This window comes from Ambystoma mexicanum, chromosome 5q, assembly GCF_040938575.1.
Source record: "Ambystoma mexicanum isolate Mex_15411 chromosome 5q, UKY_AmexF1_1, whole genome shotgun sequence".
Classification (NCBI taxonomy): domain Eukaryota; kingdom Metazoa; phylum Chordata; class Amphibia; order Caudata; family Ambystomatidae; genus Ambystoma; species Ambystoma mexicanum.
Genome location: NC_090933.1, coordinates 189,195,613 through 189,205,129, shown reverse-complemented (window position 1 = coordinate 189,205,129; position 9,517 = coordinate 189,195,613).

The following is a 9,517-nucleotide window of genomic DNA, read 5'->3' as shown; positions in this document are numbered from 1 at the left end:
CCCCGATGATTGTAGCTTCTTCGTGGAGGGGTGTAGGCAGAGGGGTTTCTCCAGAGTAGATCTTTATGTCTCCCAAGAAGATCCAAGTGTGCCTACCATGCAATTTGACAGCAGGTGGCTTTATGGCCTCAACGACAAAAGGACAGTTGAAACGGGGCTCGTCCCATTTTTTCCTTGTGTGGTTACAAACTAGGACCGCATCTGCAGGGTAAAGTTGGGGAAGATGAAATTCCGGAGGTTGGGTGTTGAAGCATCTCCTTCTGTGTTCTGTACTGCCCTATACCCTCATCTCTGCAACTGTCCTGAAATTACAGAAAAAATGAAAGTCATACAGTTCAAATAGTTTTGCAATTCCAATCCTAAAACTTCTGACGTCGGCTGAGCATCACTTCTAACTCGGTATGGAGGCATTAGGGGTGTTCTCATTCGCCTTCCCGTCACAATTTCGTGAGGCGTAAGATGGTCAGAACCTGCCTGGTTTCTTAATGCATGTAATGCCAGTGGTAGGCAATGCAACCACCCTTTCTTCAGAGTAAGCTTCAACTTGGCTATTCTTTCTTTTAACAGGCCATTGAGCTTCTCACAGATCCATTTTCTTGCAGAGGATAAGCCGAAGAAAACTTGTGCTTTAAATCAAGCAACAAGTTGATCTGCTCAAAAACTGTATTAACAAAATGAGGTCCATTATCCAATCTCATTACCTCGCACACTCCCCATCTAGGAAAAACCTCTTGCACAAAAAATTGGGCTGCACAGGTAGAGTCTGGGTGTGTGCATGGACCTGCCTCTATCCATCTTGAGAAAGGACACACTACAACACGCAAGTATCTATATCCATTGCATACTTGTATCATCTTGACATAGTCGATATGCAAGTGCTGAAAAGGGCCATTGGGTCTTGGAATGACTCCCCTGACTATGTGCAATGTATGCCCAGCCGTGAATTGTTGACAAACAATACTATTTACCATAAAAAAATGCAACATGTTCCATTAGGTTCGGCACAAACCAATCCTCAGCAATAGTCACAGCAAGATTCTCCCTAGTTGTATGCGCTGGGTAGTTTAGCTGTTCCAGCGCCACCCTTAATAAGGCTATAGGCATCACTGGCTTACCAGTGCTGTCTTGTCGCCACAATGCTTCAGAGAGGTTTAAAGAACACCCTCTTTGCTTCCACAAATTCTTTTCCTCTTGCGGTGCCTCCCCTTGGAGCTCCATTATCTGTGTTTAAGGCGTATGATTATATCCTTCAACCACAGTCATCATTACATTTATCCTTTCATTCACATCAAGGGTCTCAACATTCATCATCCCTATATCTGTATTTGCTATGCGCTTGGCTTCAGCATCTGCTGCTTGATTTCTGCGCAAGATAAAATCTGTCCCTTTCGTGTGAGCTGCGCATTTAACGACTGCTATGCCTACTGGGAGTTGTAGTGCCTTAATAAGCCTGTCCAATAAGGCTGCGTGCTGTACTGGCATGCCGTCTGCTAGGAAGTAGCCCCTCCTTTTCCAGAACACTAATCCTGCATGCACCCTCACATAGGGGGAGTCGCTGTACACTGTTACTTCCTGGTCTGCATGATTCTCAATCGCGAGTATCAATGCCAATAATTCTGCAGCTTGTGCTGAATAATGAGATGGCAATCGAGTACTAACGAGCACTCGAAATTCTCCATTTGCCAGATGTTTCACCACAGCGGCACCTGTGTATCTTTGCCTACTAGTGCATTCTCCTTTACTCTAGGGGGCTCATCGCAGAACTCGTTATATTTTGCGCAATCGTGCATGGGCTCTCCTTCTGTGATTGGCTCAGCTATAAATATAGCTGGGTTCACTATTTTACAGCAAACTATTTTAATCACTGGATTTGAGATGACTACCTCATAGGAAGAAGCCCTTTGAGAAGTTAACGTACCTTTCAGTTTTTCTAAAATGGCAAATAGTGCGTGTTCAACAAATAACGTCATAGACCATCCAATCACTATGCTTGTAGCCTTTTCTATGGCGAACGCGGCGGCTGCCAAACTTTGTCCGCATGGAAAGTGACCTCTCATTACTGGGTCTAAGATGCCACTGTAATATGCAAGGGGCATGTCCCCCAATGTGGTTCTCTGTGTGAGTACTGCTGTCATAAAAGTACCATCTGTATGCGAGAATAAAAATAATTCCTCTGCATAATTGGGGATCCCTAGAACTGGGGCTGTGCCGATTGCTTTTTTCAATTCATCAAACCCTTCTTCCATTGCCTTAGTCCACACAATTTTTTTGCATTGCCTGTGCTTTCTTCAAGGCCTGTAAGAGACACCCTGTATACGAGTTATAGTCAAAGACCCATGCCCTGACATAATTACATAGTCCCAGAAAACTCTGCATCTCTTTCACCGTGTGTGGTTTAGCTGTTTTTAAAATGGCCTCAGCTCTTTCAGGGGTGACCTTTCCCTCATTTGAAATTAATTGGCCTATGTACAACACTTCTTGTTGACAATATTGTAACTTTTCTTTGTCAACCTTAAATCCTTTGTCAGCAAGTATAATCATCAGCTGAACAGAATCGCGTCTGCACTCTTCCTCTGTGGTGCCACAAACTAAAATGTCATCTACGTATTGCAGCATAACTCTTTCTAAAGCAATAATGCTCAAGTCCATCTGGAGGATTCTGTTGAAAATGTATGGAGACTCTCAGTACCCCTGGGGCAGCCTTGTGCTTTTTAATCGCAGCTGTCTAAAAGTAAACAATGTCAAATCTTGTTGGTCTTTGTGCAATGGGATTGAGAAAAATGCATTTTTTAAGTCAATCACGTGAAATATTGTGTGTCAACAGGAATATTACATAGAATTGTAGACGGGTATGGGACTAAAGGGAACTCGGCCTCTACAATTTGGTTTATTGGCCTCAAATCTTGTATTAAACGCCACAACCCCCTCCTTAGATTTCTTGATAGGATAAACTGACTTATTACCCAGTGATTCTGATGTCACTAAAATACCTTGGTCCATCATGGCGGAAATTGTCTTGAAAATGCCTTCATCTGCCTCTCGAGACATGGGATATTTCTCGAGGTAAAATGTATCCTGGTTTCAATTTAATCTTCACCTCCACAACCCCTTTCAGTAAGCCTACGTCACAGGGGCCAGTGGTCCATAATGAAATTGGCACTTTCGCCATATCTTCATAAAAACATTCAGGACGCTTCTGTGCTAGCATCATTCTCTGCAGAACTCCTCTCTTGATCACCTTTACCGAATAAGTAATACACATTTCAAATATCACACCATCATCAGATAGGTAATCTCCAAACAATTCCTCATCCGTGACATCTGTCACTCTGCAGCCTTCTTCGATGGCAATTATTGTGCTCCATTGTCTACCCTTATCATCAGTTCCATCAAGTAAAGCCATATTTCCTCGGACAATGGGTGCATCTATGTCTAAGGGAAAAATGTGTCCCTCCTCTTCATCCATGGGTATCTGAGGCCTGAATAGATCTGGTATCCTCATCGTTCTACCTACTAGAGCTGGTAGCCGTGTTAACATAATAAGTATCCTATAATAGAACACCTCGGGTTCAAGTGGTATCGCCCTAGGAGCTATCTGCCCTGCGAATGCAATGATCATTTTGCACACTTTTGAATAATGCACTCCCGGTGTTGAGCACACTATGCCTTTGTCTGTAAACGAAATGGTCATATTCAATTTTGTCATCAAATCTCGTCCTAAAATGTTGACAAGTGTTTGCCTCGAATAAAGCAGTGGCACATTCATATTGCATTCTCCTATGGAGACTGGTAATTCTTCTTTGAAAGGCACTCGACTCGTTGCTCCTGTGAAACCCCGAGTATTCATCGCATTGCCAGACATTAAAAATGTGCCCTCCTGTATACACGAGCGCGTTGCACCCGTGTCCACTAATAATGAAAAAGCCTTGCCGCCTATTTTTACGTCTATCCTTGATTCCTCATGAGGATTCGGCGTTATAGATAGGACTTAACACATCAGGTCTCCCAGTGAACTGTGCTATTGCGGGTATAGTCTCACTCCATCACTCATGAATGGATTTCCTCCATCAACAGTGACTCCTCCTATTCTACGAGTCATTGGCGGTTAAGTGTTTGTGTTTGGTTGAAGTTGCATAGGAGATTGCTGCGATTGTCCTTGCGGTTGGTTACCTTCCATTTGCTTTGATTGCAAGCCTTGCGGCACTCTCAGCGCTTGCTGCTGCACTGTTTGATTTTACGCAAATCCATTTCCGCTCTGCTACGAATATGCAGGTGGATTTGTCATTCCATGTCTTGAAAACTGATCATTCTGCACCATCCCTTGGCTTCTACACATACAAGCCATGTGCCCTGTCATTCCACATGTCCAGCATATAGGCGGATGTCTCCCCATCTGCCCATATTGCATATTCTGATTACCGTTTTGCATATTCTGAAAACCTCCCTGACTATTCTGGCAATTCCCTGGATTACCTTGCCAACCTCTTCCTCAATATCCCCTTCCTTGTGGAGCATATCCACTATTTGGCTGATCACACTGTCTTTGGTTATTCACTTGTGGCATGTTCACTGCCTGCTGCGAATTTGATCTGTGTATGCTAGTTAACATTGCCTCTTCAATGGCATATTTGGACAGTTTTTTCTGAACCAATTTTGCTTCCTCACCTTTTCGCGTATTGTCTTTTTTGCAATTCTTTTCCTGCAGGAGTCTGCAGTTATGTACAATGGTTAACTGGATTTCTGACCATGGTTTGGCTTCTATACCCACTAATTTCTTGAGCTGCTTCTGTACTTGCACTGGCAGCCCTTGGCATAATATATGATGATATACAGGTATATATTTCCCCCAAGCCTCCCTAGTCTAGAGTGTCCATGCGTCTTGAAAATGTTTAATGTAAACTAACGGATCATCTCCTTCCTTCATCTTTTTTGTCATTATAGCTCCCATATCGGACGTGTCCAAATATAGTACTTGTAGCGCTTTCCAAATTGCTGCTCTGCAGTTATTAAATGGCGCTTAATCATGCGCGGTGTTGACTATACTCACACCAGGGTAGCCTGCCGGTGTCCATACGGCATCAGCTCTATCACCAAGTATGGCGATCAGAAGACCTTTAATATTCCCTGTCGCTAATGTATTCCCTCCTGTCATTTTTTCTAACTCATGTATCCATTTTCCAGCGCCAGAATTAAACTTCAGAGTTTGCACTTTAAATTATCTCTGTCCATTTGGGGCCACGATATGTAGTGCAGCCGGGCCCCTCCCTTTTCTAGCAAGGGGAATATTAACGCCCCAAACTCATTCTCATCTCTCATCATTTGTCTATCTACTGCTGCGGTAATATTCCCACATCGCTGTCTACCTGGCAATGATCTTAACCTGCTTACGTAAGGCGGGGACTCCCCCATCTGACCGTGGGGTTGCCCTTTATGTCGGTCTGACTATGTCAGCGGCTCTGGTGCCTTAGACATAGGTATTTTTAAATCTTACCACCTTACCCCCTCATCAATAGGCGAATATCCCTCTGGACCACATATATTACTTCTCTCTTCCCTTTGGAAGGTTTCCCTTTCTTCGTCTGATACTTCTTGTGCCCAACTTGTGTGACTTCTCTTATCATCATCTCTATTTAATGTTAGTCTGCCTAAAGACAGCTCATTGTGTCTCATACTACAGAAGGCTTCCTCCGTGTCATACAACTGAGTGCTCTCGAGACGATAATTTTTTTCCTTCCATTGTGATTCTTTCTGGGCTTGCATTTCGTGGTCTACTTTGTCGATCGCTTCCACAATACTTTGCGAGACAAACTCGTCTTCTAGATTTACTCTAGACGGACCAGGTAATGACTCGGATTCGGGAAAAATTCCACTATGTCTTCCCTTGCTACCTGTGGGTTGCGATTTCTTACTTCCCATTCCAAATAATCGAGATTGCATGCTCTCGGCCTTCTTTTGCATTCCATGTCGTCATCGACTTCTCTGCGCTTCCTCGCTTCTTCTCTCACTCTGTCTTCCTCTTTCTTTTTCATATCCCTTCGCTCATATGCCCTTCGCATCTCCTCATCCCTTCGTCTGTGTTCTTTTCTCTCTTATCCTTTCCTGTTCATCATCTTCTATTCCTTTTCTTGCTAGCCTTTCCTGTTCATCGGCTGTTGTCTATTGTCACGTTTTCTTTGCTCTTCGGCTCTCTCCCGTTTGCTTTTTTGTTCACCTTGATATAACTGTTCTCGTCTTTGTCTATCCTTTCTTTTTGTTCCCTCATCTTTCAATTGTTCCTCTTTTTCTTTGTCTTATCTGTCTTGTTCGTCTTGATCTCCCCTTTGTCTTACATCTTCAATACTTTTCTCATCGAACTTATGTAAAATCTGACCTCCCATCCATTCGTTCTGTAAGAACGCTATCTCATCAGTTTTATCCTTGTCTCCTTTCCATCTCTTTATTTCTCTCCTTATATCTAGCGATGTACTTGCTCAATCACTTCTCTCCTTATCGCATCTCTCCTTGTCTCTCAGTAATTTGGAGGTTGTATCTTTCTCAGTCTCTTTCTCTGGGCCCTCGTTACTACTTTGCATCAGTGACTCATATGACAGATTGCTATATTCCGTCGCAGCTTTAAGTTCCCTTAATGGGTATAACCCTTCGTCATTCTTAGTTTCGTCTTATTTCAGACAGGGCGGGCAGAGCAGAAGGCTCTTCACCCCCTCTTTGCATATGTTGATTATTCAATCTAAACTAGGCCCCTCCTCCTTTTCTTGTTCATACATTTTCCAAAGCTCTAGACTCGCTAGGCGCTTTTCTAACTTTTTTCCTGTATACGCTGCATGCAAATATGTCATCATATGCTGCAGAACTGTCTTCGATAATGATCCGCCTTGTGGCCATGGCATAAACATTTTATCTGCGGTCCCTTTAATCCACTCTGCCCTGTATACGTAAGCTCCAATCCCGTCAAAACAATTTTTTTTACTTTAATCTTGCTAAAAGACAACCATTAGAGTCAATTTTTGTATCTCAACTTCACGCTTCTCTATTAGATAACATTTTTTCTTTCAACTCTGACATCACACCTTTCAATCACATAAAACAGACAGACTTGACTGGCCACATGTACTGTTCACAATCTTCTTCTTAAGACTTGTCTTGCCTTCTAAAATAGCTCCGATTGGAACTTAAACCGATCTCTTTCTGGATTGTCTTTAATCAATCCTGTCTCCTACGTCATCTCCTTATGGGACTCTAGATACAGATTTCTGCTAGCACTCTTTAAAGTCTAGGAACAGGGCGTATTCTCTTATCGTGGCCTCACTCACGACTATTCTTCTTTATTTATTGCTCGGCCACACTCAAGTCAACCATGTACACATATATTACACTCTTACTCTTGCGTTATATTTTATCCCACCTTCCTCCGTTACTCTCCGTTATTTACTATACATGCATCCCTTTTCCACACTCTTTGGCCTATTTACTCACTGTTCGCATGTTTTTCTTCTTTGGACCCTTGGGATCAACGCCTTTGTTATCGCCTCTTCGAGCCGCTTTTCGATCCTATTGTCGTAGATGTGGGAGGTGATTTTATCTGAAAACAAGAGTCCCGTCAAACCGTCCCTTGCAAGGAGTTGTCTATTCTATCCACTTCTACGATGAGCTTCACGTCCGGTCAGCCGAATGGCAAAGGTTGTGCGATATTGCCGAGACTCTAAAGTGACTTATGTCGACGGCCGATGGTTATCTTATCTAACCATCCAACTCTACTACTAAGTGAGCTGGGTGTTCTCTGAGGCAGCCTTTTAAGATGAGTAGCAATACCCTGGAGATGCATGGGGATGCAGATTTTATTCATACACCAATAATCAAGACAACACTTATAGCTTGGCAAAGTTTGTCTGTTTTAATGTCAAGTATCTAAAACAGGGAGTACAACAAACATCAGCAATCGCTCGATACTCTGACTCTACTTACTTCATCCTACGTGGCAAACTACATAAACCTAACGGAGGGTGTGATTGTGTCTAAGTGAAGTTCTAAGTATAAGCTCGATATCTGTATGGAGTAACAAAAGAAGGTGGTAGGATAATTAACTTCAGGTGGGGAAACTAAGACCTCCCCTTAAAATGGCTACTATGAACGTCACTAAATGTATGACGTCCCATTGGCTGCATAAGCTAAGACCCCCAACTACATGGTCCCTTACAATTGGTTAGCTCCCAACCCCGGTCAGTACTTTTCCACCTACGTCTAGCAGCACGCAGACTGAACAACCAGGTGCGGGTGAGCTAGTCTTAGCACCAGCTTCCCACCAATTAGAATATCATCCATCATCACCTCAATGGTCCACTGTCAATTAGTGCTTTGAAGTTGGCCTTGAGTTTGCACTGTTCTCTGAGAATTTTTAAGGAGTATGGGCACCAGGCGGCCTTCGAAAATAGGTGTGATCATCTCATTCGTCCAACTTCCTTCTATCACGTGACTGGACACCACGAATTTGAGCCTTTTCGTGTATTTGATTTTATTCTCCAATAGTCCTCTGACGTCTTTTGTTTTGCTGGACCTTTCGGTTTTGCTGGTCTCTGTTCTTTCACATTAATTGTATCTAATGTCAGCCAATTCCAGTTAGATAAGACCTTGGCTCAGTCAATTCCTTAGCTGAACCTTTATTCTGTTTAATTCAATTACTTTTATTAACTACGACACTGAAATTAGGTTTTCTTGCTTTGTTCAGTACTGCTTATATACATAGTGGAAACATCCATCCTTTATTTGTCCATATGTTTCTATATATGTATATGTTGGCGCTTGCCGCGTGTTGGATTCTGTGATTGCCCCAGGCCGCCCTTTACCTCACACACGCACCTACATTAATAACACACGGACACGTCTGTGATGTTCAGGGTCCGGGTGGCGAATGGTGCCTTTCGGGTTCCGCGTTTATTAAACTCGCATGCGTGAGACGGAACGAGGCTTGCGCATGCGTACAAATGATTAGTACGCTCCGTAACACAGCGGTCTAACTATTCAAAAGCATGTGACTAGCTTTATGATTGCTTTGCTGCTTGCGTTTTCTTGCATCTATACATGTTTAAACTAAGTATCTTCATCAGGTCTGTAGCCTAAGTCTCTTCATCTTGATCCCAAGATGTCACTTTGGTACTTCTTTGTGTTTTAAAAATCGTCTGTCTCTCTGGTCTGGTTATCTTCCTATATGGATGTTGATTCAACTTTGTATGATGTCACCATTCATCTTTGCCATTTAGTTTTTCTGCTTCTTTAGGAATCTCATTCAAATGGCCATCATGTTGTCTTCTATGCAGGTATGGTTTCTTCAATGGGTACTTTACCCCCGATATTCTCTTAGGTATAGGTATTCTTATGGGTACTGCACAGAGTCCACGCTCTTCTTTTTGCTGGTTTACTTGTTCAGTATACGTCACGTACTTTGGTTCATAGTTTCCAGGTAATGTAGGCGGGGCAGTTGGAGTGGGGGTACTTGGATCCTCCTCTAATAATAAGTGCAACA